We start from the raw sequence: 16,950 nt of genomic DNA, 5'->3' as shown, positions 1-16,950 counted from the left end.
ATTTTTCTCTTTCAATGAACTTTTCAGACATTGCAAGAAATTCCCATTTTTTAATATGAGTTCAAATGATTTGTCTACTTTGTGATTTTACAAATAAAAATTATTTAATATATTTTTGTTTGTTTAACACCATTTTTTTCAATTTTGATGACTATTTCATACTTTTTATGATGATATGTTAATTTGTATAATTAATCTATCATTTAGATGTGTTGGGTGGATATATTTAAATTGACTTAATTCAACCTGTATAAAATAATGATATCATCTAAAATGTGTGAGATAAATCTCTCCTCTTAGAAAGATAAACACCTTCTTATTGCTACTATAATCGGTCAAGAAATAAACTAGAATTATTACACTAGACGAATCTTTGGGTGTTTTGTTCATCCTTTTCTCTTTTTGCAAAAATGACAACCTTCAACACAAACTTATGATTGTAAAGTGGCTCAATAAAATGCACTATCTAGAGGAATAATTATGCCTTACAAAGGTTATACAAAATAAAAGGCAAGTGTAGACCAAAAATATTATTTGACTAAGAAACTCACAAAAGCTCAAATATTTATGTGACTTTTGGTAAATATTTCATAAATAAGATGTAATTTATTACAACTCAAATGCTTTCATATATATTACAACCCAAAACAAAAATACCCAAAAAAGTCGCAACTCAAAGATTCCAAGAATTTCCTAACTTAAACACTAACACAAAATTTTTAATTGAATATTGCAGCTCAAACACTACTAATTATAATTAATAACCTCTTTAAAATAAGATAAAATGACCACAGTACCTCAAATCAATTTGAAGCCATATAATCACAATGACACAAGAGTTCTTCAATGTCATAATAAAAATGGTTCCTTTTTATTGACTTGATTTTGATTTGCATAATGAAAGCTAATAAAATGTTTCTCAAAGAGACAAAGTTTCATTGCTATGGATAAAGATGGTATTCATAAATGTGCACCCTAAAATATATAAAGGAAGGGTTGTGAAAAAAAGGGAAAAATAAAGCTAACCTTGACTTATTGAACAATATAATCCTATTTGATTTTGACTTTTTACATGTAATTTTAAATTTTTTCAATTTAAATGTAATATTCAAAAAATACAAAATGCACAACCTAGAAAACATAAAAACTATAATACCTTGCCAAAATGCAATTTAGATTATTTGAAGCCAGATGAAGGTCAACGAACTTGTCAATTGAGGTTGTTGAAAAGTCATATGATTCTACTTCTTCCTAGACTAGAGAGGTGAACTCTCAGAGCATTGCATCTTTAGGAAGAAACTATTGAATTTCATTCAACAATTTGCAAGGGGTCTTCTCAACATGAGCAATAATATATTGGCCTTTTTAGTACCAATTTCCAGAACCAATGACAATTCTTTTGTAAGATCATTTGTGACCTCTTTCCTATTCATCACAATTTCCCTAAATTTAGTGTACTATTGTCTAATTTGAGTAACATCATTATCAACCAATGTCTCTAAAACCAAGTCTATGAAAATAATCTAAGTTTGAAGATCCTTCTATTGTGATTACAAGTATTGTGAAAATGCCTCTAATGTATATTTTGATTGAGATTTAACCTAATTCATGAGTTCCATAATTTGGAAGGTTGTATTAAGTAGATGAGTATCATTTTCTATCATCTTGATATCCTACACATCAAATGATATATCTATGTTTCCTACACTTTCATCTTCCCTGATTGATTTCCTTACTAATATATGTAGTTACTAGCTTAATTTTCTTGAAATAATTAATGATATTCCAATCTTATTTATCTCTCTCATGATTCTAATTATCAAGTTTAATCCTTTTGATGAAATATTCTAAGAGTTGAACATCCTTAATAGTCTTGTCAAGGGGAGGGTCAACTACTTTTGCGTATTGTATCCCTGTCTTTTTCAATCTTAACCCGAGAGATAATTTTAGGTCTCTTGGCTAAAATTAAGTTCATAAGGGAGATGGATTGGTTTTTCATTTTGGGTGAAATTATTGCCAGCCATGGAGGAAGATCATCAATACCTATTTTTGCACCTAAAACAAGAGTTTGAGTAAACCTAAGTTTATCTTGTCCCTTAGTAGACATTACGAGTGGGGTTTTAGTTAAAACTACATATGTAGCTTCCATAACTACAACATTGGGAATAGGATAGGGGAGGAGCTTGTCAAATTCAATTGGTGTGCTATCAAGAGTGGTATTAGACACTTCACAAAAAAATGGATAAGAAGAAAAACAACCAAAAACATTTTGAAGATTGTCATAGTAGATTATCAAGGGTAAACTTACTAGCAAAGGAAGAAAGAACTAACTAAACAAAGAATAAAAGCATAATGGGATCAACACATGCATGGGAGAAATAATCTATAATGGTCTGAAGTAAATAAAATTGTATAGTAACAAGAGTTTATGGCTTTGGAGGTCCTACTTTAGGTGGAGATTCTTGTGGTTCATCCTTATCAATTTGATTGAGGAGAATGTGACACTCACTTAGAATTTTTTTGCAATGGCATATATGAACACTATCCTAATATAGGTCATAAACACATACAAACATATTATACACTCTCAAACTAGAGAAATATTTATGTAGAAGCTTAGTTGTGTACTCCAAAAATTGAACATGACAATTATATAATTGATTTTTTGCTCTAGAATAATTTTTCTAATGAGTATTAATTTCTGATTCATTTGCAAATTAGTTTGAAAAATCATACATGATGAATTTTATAGTATATTTAGAACTAAGTACATCCCACAAAATCATTTGACATTGACTATAATATTTATAATATTATAATTAATCATTCATTAGAAATATTAAGTATAAATTAGTTGCCATTTTCATATTTATATAAGATCTTATATGTTACAAATACATGTATCTAGGAAAAAATCCAAAGATTCTAATAGATTTTTTTTTAAATATAAACATATTCATAAATACCTTTCATATATTTTGAACAAATACTTCTATCATAGATTCTGTGCACTAACAAAACTCTATGGGTACTAGTTACCATTTACTAGCACTTAACTATGCTTAGTTAGAACTATAGAGGTTACCCATGAAGACAAGGACTTGGATTAGGTTGCATAACTAAAGACATTATCTTTCTTATAGAGATGCGTGGACATGATGGGTGTAAAGTGTTAAAGGTATTTCACTTAATTGTTTTAATTAAGTCACCTTTTATTCTATTCCTAAGATTAACTTAGTTAGGATTTTTAGGCATTTAATAATTATTATAATGATTAAATGCACTTTAATAATTATTAAATGCACTTCTTTAGGGTTTCTTAGATCTCCTTTGTAAGGGTTGATCTCATTCTATTTAATTAATTGCCTCTTTGAATAATAAAATCTCTCATATTTTCAAAGTCATTATATTTTTTGTCTCCATTCTTCTCCCATGCTAGGTTTCTTGCATGCAATTGTTCTTTGGGTTCTATTAAGTTGGTATTTACAACTTCTACATGGCATCATAGCTTCAAACCTCTTTCTTTGTTTGTGTTTTGAAGATTTCTTAGAGCATTGAGGGTTGGGGGTTTTCTTTTTTGATCCAAGGAATACTTATATTATTCAATGCAATATAAGTGAAAAAAGGCCTCAAAGTTGTATCAGGGAGATTATTTCCACAAATTTTTATATAAAATTTACCCTATTTTTCTCACAAATGTATTTGGGACAAAAGTATTCCCTCCAGGGCATGCAATTACAAATGCAATTTTTTAAAGAAAAAAATATTTTAAAAACTTGTGAAATTTTTTTTAAAAACTTTTTATAAACTTTTTTGAAAACTTTTTTATTAAACTTAGAAAAGCTACGTACTTTAGAAGTATGCTGACATCGTCTATGCATGAGGTATGCCTACAAGTGCATGTTGTCATGTTAATTTATATAGGCCTAAATTTAACGATCTTCAAACAATCATGCACCTTGTTTCTTTTGTCATAAAAACTAGGTGTTGGCATTTTACTCATAACTTGTTCATATGAACTCAAAATTAGGGAAATGAGATATTGTTAAAAAGAAGATTCCAAGACCAATCCATTGTCTACGTTATCTTTTCTAATTTTTCTCATCTTGCATAATTTTCTATCAACCAAATTTAGAAATGTTTTGGGCCTTCCTAAGGCCATATCTTGAGCATTTAGTGTTTGTTTTTTAGAAACCAAATATTGTTAGAGAGCCCTCAGTGAGATTTTTTTAGATATATGGTCTAATTTAATCTATTTTTTATTAGAGACATGATTTTTTTTATAGGTAATCGGTTGAAGCCTAGATTATTTATTATTTGTTTATTATTATTGTTAATATTAATTATTATTATGTGTAATCTCAAGAAGATTCAAACCCAAGACCTCCCTGATGAGAGGCTCACAATTTACTAATGTGTTATAGGCTCTTGCCTATCAGAGACATGAATTCTCACAAAAAGATTGTATGCACATATTGTGGGAGTCCTAAACATTGGGATGAAATTTTTTCCCATTTCTCTCATGCTTATTTTTTTGTGCTCATGGAGTTGACCAATTACCACTTAACACATTCAACTTTTCCATTCAATGGAATACTGTGGCGATTATTCCATCTCCATAATTGGTTATTCCATCACCACCATTTGGGAATTCATTTCTACTAGATATCACTATGTTATTTGTAGAATCCCATCTTTTGGATTTGGATTCCAACTTGAAAACATTCATCTTTTCTTTGATGAAGTTGCACCTCCATTTTATTCTATTTTTTCTTCTCATGCCTTACCACATTCAACATTTACTATATTGGAATCTTTTGGAGAATCAAATTCATATTTGTCTAGTAATCACCCTAAATCTATGATCATTATGGTGGTGGCTCTAGAATCTTCATTACAGAAAAACTCTTGCTTTCATTGAGCACTATGGGGAAACATCATAGGCTTCACTTTTCTTGGATCCTTCTTATTCAAGTTCATATCTTCTCATATGGGAGGATATTTTGTATCTCTAAATGATACTATTTCTTCCTAAAGGGAGAAACATTTCTCATCATTCTTGGATCTACTTTTGCATCCTTTGTTAGACATTTGTACAACAAGGGCTCTATCATTTTGTGAGGACTATGGAGTCTCGATCCTTTCTCATGGAGGAGTTGGTTGTACTTTGGTTTTGAGAGAGTCTCTTGAGACACTATATTTGTACCTTCTTTTCCATTTTTTTTTGGAGGAGAGTTTTTCCCATGTGATTTTCTCTTTTTCTCCACTTTACAAAGATTTGTTTGCGATTGGCTATCTAATATGACATTGTTGTTGGTACCCAAGTTTGTTTTCTAGCATTGTAGTTACATATTTTCTTTCATGCATTATGTTTGTACCTACTCCCTAAGTTCATCTTAAGGGAGGTGTTATAGTAAAGGGTATTTCATTTAATTATTTTAATCATGTCACCTTTTATCCATTCAGAAGATTAACTTTGTTAGGCTTTTAAGGGATTTAATAATTATTACAATCATTAAATGTACCTCTTTAGGGTTTCTTTAATCTCCTTCATAAGGATTGCTCTCATTGTTTTTATTAATTCCCTTTCTAAATAATAAATCTCTCGTATTTTTATAGCTATTCTACTTTGTGTCTCCATATTTATCTTGTGACAGGTTTCTTGCATGCAAGTGTTCGTTGGGTTTTATAAAGTTGGTTTTCACAACTTCTACATAAAGTTTTAAAGTTTGAGTGATGCAAAAAAGCCTCTATATAGAATGAAAGAATTGATAGTGACAAAGGACATGTAGGAATAAATGTTTCAATTAAACATTCTTCACACAAATTCATAAATATAGAGAAAGAAGACTCAAACAAGAAAGAGATATCACTAAAAATAACAAATTTTGATAAGGATGACAACATGTTACTTTTCCTAAAAGACTCAAAAACCAATAAGGAGGAACCTAGATCAAGGAGTTTTGTATACATTGTTGAAAAATGATTTTTGGTTTATATACTCTTGGTGAAGTCTTAATAATATAAATTTTCTATTCTAGGACAACAAACAACCAGACCCTCAATCTGAAGAGAAGTTACAAGGAAAACAAAAGATCACTATGGTTAGAAAAGAAGATGGATCAATGTTGGAAAAGGTCCTCACAAGACAATTAAGGTAATTATTAATTATTGTGGGGTAGAATTATTGGGCTTCTGCATTTTGTACAACATATTCATATATAATGGTATAAAAATGTGTCCAAACTCAAGAAACATCACCTATAAAATATATAATGGCCAAAGTATTGTTGATTATGTTATTTTCTCTCAAGATCACACCTCAAAGATAATGAAGATAGAGGTAGGAGAATGCCCAATCAAGTTAAAATCTTACCACAACCCAATTGTTTAAAAAATGGCCATTCATTCAAATAAGAAACAAAGTGATACAATCCATCTTATGCAAAAGAAGGCACCCTTCCATGGTAGGATTCTCATGACTCAAGAAAATCAATTTTTTTAGGAGTTCTCTTAAATGACTTATTAGGATCTCTAAGACTAATTTTGATTACACGAAGCAACAACATGTATACAAAGATTCTCTAGTTTCTCTAATTCACAAGACATTAGAGGAGTGTCAAAGGACCAAACATAAAACAAAGAGAAAAAAACGTACTTTCCCAACAAACTATTGGTTTTGATGATGAGTATAAGTTAGCAAAAAGAAATCTTTGAGAGGAAATGTGTAAAGAAAACAAGAGGACATTTGCTCTACTACGAAAGAAATTAGTTCAAATATTTATTGACGGGAAATTCATGTTAATTGTGATAAACAATCTAGTCAGCTTAAAAATGTTGTAAAAAATTACAACTAATCTTATGGCCTCATAATTTGTCTACCCTTGTGTTATAAGATTTAAAGATGTGTCATACAATACAAAGTTGTGTACTTGTAGCTACAACTCACAATGTTATATTAGAGTTAATCTTATCATAAGATTGCTAAATTATTGACCAAAAAAATTATAATTAAGTAATTTATAAAGTTTTGAAAATAATAGGAATCATTTGCATCATGAGTCATATTTTTGTTTAGCTTTTATAGATCATTTAATTATAAGGCTAAATTCAAGATAGTTATAAGTATTAGTTTTTTAAAATTAAATTTTAGATTTTATAAGCTTGGGTTAAACAAATAGAGAGAAATTACTATTTTTAATTTGTTAAAATTTAGAATTTTGTTTTACTAGTAATAAAAGTTGAAATTTCTTACAATATGATTAATTGTCATCTTTATTATTTCTAGAAAAAGATAATACAATTTAAAATATTACTTTATATTATATAATTATAATTTATATAATTTAAATTTTAAATTATATATTATAATTGATTTTTTTTTCTTCTTAAATTTAATATCAAATCATTGTGGTGGTATTGATTATATAATATTAAGAGGTTGTATTGGAATTAGATTTAATAGTTTGTAATAGTTAAGATGGCTAATTAAATTGTTTTTATTAACATTTTATTTTACATAATGTATTTGAGTGTATATCCAATTATCCCTTTTCTTATAAAGTAATAATTCTTTTTTAATATTTGTGTTTGACATATCTTATAATACAATTTAAAATATTACTTTATATTATATAATTATAATTTTAAATTATATATTATAATTGAAATGTTTTTTCCTTAAATTTAATATCAAATCATTGTGTTGGAATTGATTATATAGTATTAAGAGGTTGTATTGGAATTAGATTTAATAGTTTGTAATAATTAAGATGGCTAATTAAGTTGTTGTTATTAACATTTTATTTTAGATAATGTATTTCAGTTTATATCCAATTATCCCTTTTCTTATAAAATAATAATAATTCTTTTTTAATATTTGTGTTTGACATATCTTATAATATAATTTAAAATATTGCTTTATATTATATAATTATAATTTTTAAATTATATATTATAATTGAAATGTTTTTTCCTTAAATTTAATATCAAGTCATTTTGTTGGAATTGATTATATAGTATTAAGAGGTTGTATTGGAATTAGATTTAATAGTTTGTAATACTTAAGATGGCTAATTAAATTGTTTTTATTAACATTTTATTTTAGATAATGTATTTGAGTGTATATCCAATTATCCCTTTTCTTATAAAATAATAATAATTCTTTTTTAATATTTTTGTTTGACATATCTTATAACACAAATTGTAATTGAACCAATCATAATTAGAATAAGTAATTTATGTAGTATAATTACTCAATAGATAAATTTTTAAATATTGGAAATATTTAAACTAATTACTACTTGTGTAGAAGTGAATTTTCTAAAACAAATATAACTATACAACTTAAATATTATAATAATTATTAATTGATAAAGCGAATGAAAGATCTATGAATTGTAATAAATTTTCAAATATTAATTATCATGAGATACACATAGGAAAGATAGTTGCCACACTAGCTTTATTACAACATTTTACTTCATTATTTGAAGAATTTTTTTTATTAGTAAAAGGTCGAAGCCCTATAGATTATATTAAAAATAAAAAATTACAAGAGGTTCCATTCAAACAGGCATTGGTAGGAAAGAACAAAGAAGAAAACATCCAATCTTGCCCGGACAAAGGTCCCTTTTTATTACAAAAATTAAAAGGGGCATACCCCAATTTACAATTTCTATTCAGGGACATTCCCCTTTTTATGACTAGTGTCAAATATCTTAAATTGCAATGAAATTCTGCAGATCCCCTTTCTTTTTGGGCATGTGGAAAGTTATTACTATCTTTGTATTTAATTCACATGATCTTGATATCCCTTTTTTAGTCCTGCTTGAAGATCTATTGGTTATCCTGATTTGTGTCAAAGCTTTTCCATGACTTCTCTCTATGACGAGACAAATTTGGATTGTAACATGTCCTTCTAATAATCTTCATGATCTTCTCTAATTTCACAAAAGCTACCAACTCATATGTTATGTTAGTTCAAAAAAACAATAAAATGAGCTTTAGCCTGAAATTTTATATATTAATTGTTTTAATTATGAGCCTTTTGGTTTAACTTAGATTCTAGTATCCGAGTGATAAATTTAAATTATAATCCTTGTGTGATTTGATTTATAGCTTTTAAAGGTGTAAGGGTGCCTTCCTTTTGAGACATCTTATATTGTATTTTAGATTGTTATATTTTGCGTAAACTATTGATGGATGACTGCAAGAGTTTTCCCAATACACAAGTTCTAAGAGATTTGCAAGATCCAAGGTTTAGGCTAACAAAGTTGAGATTGGTAGATCAAGTAGTTACCAATAAATTGTGCTCAAGTACATTATCCTTGGGTAGCCCAAAAAGTTCTAGTTAGTGTGTGATTTGATATTTGAATCATAAAAACTATGACAAACCTAGAATTACTAAAGTAAATAATACCCTTGAATAATACCAGTCTAGACTATGGAATGTAATGTAAATACTTAGCTTTGATGTTATGGTTTGTGATATTAGAGCTTGAAAGAGAACGTTAAACTTGATAAATTTGAGGTCTATTCTTTTTGTTGATAGTAAGCATTAAAATTTCAATTTGCAAATGGTTGAAGATGCTATAAGTGCATAAATAATTGATATTGTAAAGACATTATGACTTAGATTATGTGTTCAGTCACTCTCTAAAGGCCTATTTATATATTGTACATCACCTTCTCTCGGTTCATGTTTATTGTTTTCATTTTGGTAATATACCAGAGTTACTATTATGTTTTATTCCCCCAGTACTTTTTGTGATTGCTAATCTCCAAAACTGTAATTATTTTCATTTTACCTAGTAACAATTGTTCCCTTTTATGTAACCATATTTACTTAGCAGACATTGAGTTTAAAATTCAATTCGCTTGGAATTTGAAGGCGACATTTGCTGCAAAATTGGTGCAAGTCTGAGTAATACTATTCAAATTCACTATCAGAAGGAATTTTGGTAGACATTTCAAATTATTGTGTGGGCTTGGACATAATTTTGGGAAAGTTGGAGAAAATTTGGGGGCCAATATTAGTTTTTTTAACTCTTAATAAATTTAGAGTTTTGTTAACATCATCATAGTACATCACATGATTAGATTATACTAAAATACATGTTCATTGTATTCTCTATGCTATGTTGAATGATAGAGTACAATGCTTGTTGCATCAACAAACTTAGAGAAAGATTGCCAACTTGGTACACTGCATGGTTGGATTAATATAATCTTACAACCCAATGAGTAGGGCCTAAGAGTGCCCACATGACAGAGCCAATAATAGTACTATGAAAATTATAATAACAAGACACCTTCCAAAACTCTAGTTACCTCATTTAAATATAGATTCAATACTTATTTCCTTTTTTATTTATATATTATTCAAAGAGGACATATTTAAGAGACAACTTAAGATGACACCCCAACTTAATAGATGACAAGGTAACAAGACAAGATTACAACTGAATTTTTATCACAATATTATTAAGAAATAGGAAATTCAAATCTTGATCATTTGATCTTAAAATAACTAGTAACCATTCTAAAAAATTAGACCAACTAATATAACTCATAAATAAAAGAAATATCAAAAGATTTAAGGGATCTCTTCATCTTTAGTTATAAGAAAAGGTAATTGAGACTCACTAAAGTCAGGTATCTCTTCAAATTCTAAATTTTCCATTTCCAGCAGGTCAGGCCCAAATAAGACCTTATTGGATTCCCATGACCGAAGCTTCTAGAAAACCTCGAGAGATCTAGAAGTTACAAAATGAAGCATGGCACCAATGAATACGAGGAAAACATGCTCCATGAATACATAATTAAAGGATGAGTTAGTCATGCTATCTCACATGAAAGCTAAAATGGTGGCTCAAAATTTGAAAATACCAATGCAGAACATAAAAGAATAAAAGTCTAAACTGAAAGTCCCTAATGCCTAGAAAGCCAAGGCCTAAATCTAAAAAGAGGTCAAACAAAAGAGAGAAGATCATAGATCAACAATGCAAAGCCACAAAAAGTACACAGAGGGAGATAAAACAAGCTAAAGAAAAAAGGAAAGGGCTACCAACAAAAACATGAGGCAAGGAACAAGATGGAGGGATAAGAAGCTAGTGAAAACAAACCAAAATAACCCATCCACCACTAAGAGAGACAAGAAAAATTGCTATACTAAAGAAGTGATAACCAAAGAATGGATAAGTTGGCTACTATAGAGGGATAAAAGAAATCTCATACGTTTCTTAAAGAGACTCCAAATTTGAGGAATCTATTCATAAGAAATAGATACTAATGATTGCCTTTGATTTTATCTTATTGATTTTTTATTTAAAATTGTTTAACTAAAAAGTCTAAAGACTACAGGAATATTGCTATCATTCTATACTCCTAAAGGTTACATAAATTAGAAGTCTAATAGTAGTCAAACATACTAGTGCAAGTGTAGATAAGGGAAGTACCTATACTTAGGGTTTTTTAGTGCTATTAAAAAGTCTCCTACAGACAATATTGTTATCATAGAGTCAGATTTGCAAGTTATATGTATTTATAAAATTATTTTACACGAGCCTAGGGCTTAGGTAATTGTTGGCCAAATTAAAGTCTTCTCCTTCTACACCTCTATTGGCCAGAGTACCTGCCTCTTTATTCCCTTCTCTATAAATATGCCCTATTCTAGAGTCTTAGAATTTGTCAAGGATCTTGATGACTTCTTCCAATTTAGAATTGATTGAAGATAATTTGAGAGTCACCTTCAATGTATAACTTTTGAATCTTAGCCCTAAAATTGAGTTTCAAGCCTTCTTTAAGCACTTCAAGTTCAACTAAGTTATTTGAGATTAAACCAAGGGGTTTGGCTCTTTTTGCCAGCCAGTCTCTAGCTTCATTTCATATGATTCATCCTAGTATTGCAATCCTAGGGTTTTCCTCTTGAAGCTCCATCATAATTTAATTTAAACCATCCCCTTGGGTGTGTGGGGGGGGGGGGGGGGGTTCCATTTACATAATGATCTTGTTGTTTTGTTGTTTTTAGAATGTAACATCGATAGAATAATTAGATTATCCCAATTCCTCCTCATGTCTACATCCCCATCAGAAAAGGAGCCTTCTTCCTTGTAAGTATTCCTTAAATGATTATTAGTGACTTCTAGGATGCAGCTTCCACTTTGTTTAAGAAGGGATCTAAGTCCACTTTTGTGTTATTAAAGATTCTTCTATTATGTTCTTTCCATAGTTCCCATAAAAGGATGGATGGGGCTATTCACCAAATTTTGCTATATACTTGACGATCATTTTGAGGCCAACTCCTCAAGAAGTTCTAGAGGTTATATGTAAAAGATGAACTCTAGTTGAGTTTGTTGCATAACCATTTCCAACATAGGCTAGAAACCTGACAATCATATAAAAGGTGATTAGTTGTTTCAGACCCCTTTTCACATTACCTGCATCTTGATGGTCCTTTTAAATATAATTTAGTAATTCCATAGTCAAAATTCTACTTGCATTGCTACCCATAAGAATAGTCTTTCCTTAGGAAGACAAGTTGGGTCCTAACATAGGTTGAGAGGGGTTTCTATTTCATCCCACTCTTAGGAATTTATTATGAACTCGTAGACTTTCTTAACATTGCACTTTCCATTTTTAGATGCTCCCCAAATTAATCTATCATTCCTTTCTTTGTGGTTTACTATTCTAGTGTGCAAAAAGTTCTCAAATATTCTTTGATTTTCAAGGGTTAGATTTAGGTCTGTTGCTTTTTTCCATTGCCCACCTTATGATGTGGCTTCCATATAGTCCTTCACTTTAGGGCCCCAAAGTCTCCTAAGAGTATTCTTAATAATAATAGGTAAGTTTACTTTTTCTGGGGAGGGGAGTGATCTAATTAGGATCTAGGACTATTACAGAGGAATGCTAACTAATTACATAAAGTAAAATTTAAATCTTTAAATGAAGCAATTAACGTAATTGAAATAAAGGAACAACACAAATTAAACTGATAGAAGGGAAATTGAGAGAGAAGACACAAAACAATTTGATCTCAGAGTTCGTTTGTATGGACTATGTCTCCAGGTCCTGCTCCAATAGGGGGACTGATCCAATTAACTCCAAAATTAGGTACAAGTGTTTACAAAATCACTCCCTTCAAGTACAAAAACATCACGCTATTCCAAAGTATAGGACTAATCACACCTTCATAATTTCTCTCTCCTTCTCAACACTTGGACATTCTCTCCATTTTAGAATGAATAATAAGAGCCTCCTAACCCCCCTTTTTTGTACATTAAATTAGCCAAAATAAGGCTATAACAAAAATTTAAAAAAATAACCTCTCCAATTAATTCCCCTCTTGAATTAACCCTTTAGCCATTTAAAAAAAGATTTGGCTCATATTATTTTTGGGGTTAAAAATTAGCAAATAACCTTAATTTATAAGGTTGGTGGGATTCAGTTAAAAGTTAAATAACAACTCTCCCTTAAATATACAAAGTGTTATAAATAGTGCAATGGCACCAACAATTTTGTCGGGCTAGCTAGTTGGGGGTTCCAACCCCACCGACAACATCTTTTTCCAAGCTTCAGTAGTATAATGATTAAATATAAACTCATGCCTAATAATTTTAAATTCAATCAGTGGTGCAATGGCCATTGGCTTTGTTTTGGGAGTTGGTGGTCAAGGGTTTGACCCCCATTAGGAAATTTTGCCACTCACTGCCAAAATGATGATGTCATGTTGACATAATCCAAATTTTATATTTTTACCTAAATTTCAAACTGCCATATCTTTTACATCCAGAGTCTATTTTTTACGAAGCAAATGCTACTGGAAAGCTTTTGACGAGATCTTCAATTTCAAATCCATTGTTGACCACTTTTGAGATGTTTATTTTTCACCTTTTTTGATGCCCTTTGAACTAGAGTTTGACCAAACTTTGTTGGCCATAATTCAAGCATACAGACTCCATTTTTGTCCATTTGAGTTGCATTTGATTCATAATTTTGAGAATTTTAACATGGTGCTAATTTTTGGAGTTTTTGAGATACTTCAAATTTTGGTGAAAATATCCTCTAAATCAATCCTCCCTACTAAAGAGCTTTCAGACCTTCGAAAGTTTGGATTACTCGAAAAGTAGGTGAGGGTATAATTCCCTCACTTTACCAATCCCCATCCATCTTGCCTTGCTTGGATGCATCCCCTCCAATCCCACTTGGAGGTATTCAACTGGTCCTCTTCATGAAGTTCTGACATTCCTATCTAGGATAACATCTAATGACAATTTCGACATATACTTTTGTGAAAGATCATTAATAGATGGAAGCTAAATGTCGGTGTCTTAGTCCAAGATCATTGGAGGCTCATACAATTTCGAATTCTCTACATTGAAAACTAAGTAAATTTGCATGTATGGAGGAAGATTAAAGCCGAAGGTGTTGGTATCAATCTTTTCCAAGATCTCAAAAGGACCATACCTAATAGGCTTGAGATTCCTTTCTTCACCTTACATTCTTTCCTTGCTGATATGTAACCAAACTCTATCACCAACTTGGAAATGGTGATTGATGTGATGCTTATCATGGCGAGCCTTGTATTTTGCTTGGCTCTACTCCAACTGTGCTTCTATTGGCTAATGGATTTCTTGGACCTTTTGGATCAACTTTAAAGCCCTTTCTACATCATGGCGTCCATCGATAATGTTGTCCTTCCCAAAAGAAAAATCCATTGGTATCTTAGGCAAATAACCAAGCAAGTCTCAAAAGGAGATCTCTTTGTAGAAGAGTGTGCCACATGGTTGTAGGAATGTTGCACATAATGAATACTTTCATCCCACAACTTAGGATGCTTGTTGCAGTAAACTCTAAGCAGATGCACAACTGTCATGTTCACTACCTTTGTGTACTTGTCGGCCTACAAATGGAAGGTTGTACTTTTCTTTAGCTTGGTGTCCATGAGGCCCCACAATTTTGACCAAAATTCCCCTAAGAATTGAGAATCTCGATCTAATACAATAGAAGTGGGTAACCCAAAATGAACCCATACAAATTGAAAGTACAAATGAGTTGTCAGTTCAATAGTGACTTGCTTTTTACATGGCATTAAAATACACATTTTGTTGAACCGATCAACTACTACATACAAATAATCATGACCCTTCCTAAACATTGGTAAACCCCCCACAAAGTCCATAGACACACTTTCCCATGGACGGGATGGTACAGGTAATGGTGTATGCAAACCCAATTTCCTATTACTTGGTTTGCTAGTTGCACACATTACACATCCTTTAATATACTTAGTGACAATTTCTTGCATATGAGGCTAGTTACAATACTTCTGTAATTGAGCCAATCTTTTACTTACCCCAAAATGTCCTGCAATCAAAGAGGTATGTACTTCCCAGATTACATGTGCTTGTTCATCTTTAGGAATGCATACTTTTTCCAAATGGTACAAAAAATTATCCTACACATGGTAATCTTTCTCTTCTATATGTCTACCCTGGATTAAAGTTGTATAGATATCCTTAAAGTTCTCATCATTAGCATATTGTTCCTGAAAACTTTCATGAACCATAGAACTATTTTGAAGGATTATAAAAGCATTCTTAATTAGAGGCCTAGAGAGCATATATGCTACTTTGTTATGGATACCTTTCTTCTACTTAATTACCAAATGAAACTATTGTAGAAAACCCATCCACCTAAAGTTCCTACTTTGTTGCAACTTAGATTGTGAGTGCAAATATTGCACTGGATGGTGATTAGTGTGGATTACAGTTTGCTTTCCCATTAAGTAGTGCTTCCATTTTTTAACACTTTGAACTAAAGCATAAAGTTCCTTATCAGAAGTGGGATAGTTACTTATTGCTCCTGAAAAAGTTTCAGAGTGGTAGCAGACTAATTTACCTCCTTGCATTAGTACAACTCCCATGGAAAACCCACTCACATCTATCTCAATTTTGAATGGTTGATGTAAATTAGGTAGATCTAGAATTGGTGGAGTACTCAACTTTTCCTTCAAAGTGTTGAAAGCCTTCTGTTGTTGACCTCCCCACTAAAAAGTTGTCTTAGTACTATTAGTGCATGCAACAACGATGCAATATAAGATAAGTTTGCAATGAACTTCCTCTAGTACTAAATTGCATCTAAAAAACTCATGACTTCTAAATTGTACTTGGCTTAGGCCATTTTACAATACAAAAAACCTTCATAGGGTCTACTTTCAATTGACCTAAGTACACTAAGGATGTCTTAGCAAATTCACATTTAAACATCTTTACATAAAGTTTTTCTTTTCTCGATACATCCAAGACTCTTTTTACATGAGTTACATGATCATCCCAAGACTTACTAAACACAAGGATATCATCTAAATAGACTATGAAAAAATCATCAATAAGGGGACAAAAGACATTGTTCATGACTTTGGCAAACGTAGTTGGTGCATTAAAAAGCCCAAAAGGCATGACCAACCCCTCAAATAGTCCTTGTTTTGTCTTGAAAGCAGTTTTCCAAATATCGTTCTCTGCATTTTGAATTTGATGATATCCACTATGCAAGTCTAACTTAGTGAAATAATTTGCATGTTTCAATTGATCAAGTAAATCATCTATTCTAGGAAGAGGATACCTATTCTTTACTGTTATCTTGTTCAGAGCCCTATAGTCGATGCACATTATCCAAGTCCCATCTTTCTTTGGAACCAACACAATAGGAGAACCACAAGGAGACGTAATACGATGAATAACTCCTTTCTCAACTAGCTCCTAAAACTTCTTTTTGATTTCTTCATTTTGTAGAACTGAAAAATGGTACATACCAATATTAGGAAGTGGCGCATCTTGTTGTAACTGAATTTTGTGTTGAATCTCTCTCTTAGGAGGTAACCCTTTCGGTTCCTGAAACAAATCATCATAAGCAGAAATAATCTTGACCATTTGAAATTTATGATTAGGA

The sequence above is a fragment of the Cupressus sempervirens genome, chromosome 5, assembly GCF_028749045.1.
Source record: "Cupressus sempervirens isolate cs-2001-9-10 chromosome 5, ASM2874904v1, whole genome shotgun sequence".
Classification (NCBI taxonomy): Eukaryota; Viridiplantae; Streptophyta; class Pinopsida; order Cupressales; family Cupressaceae; genus Cupressus; species Cupressus sempervirens.
This window is presented reverse-complemented; position numbering follows the sequence as displayed.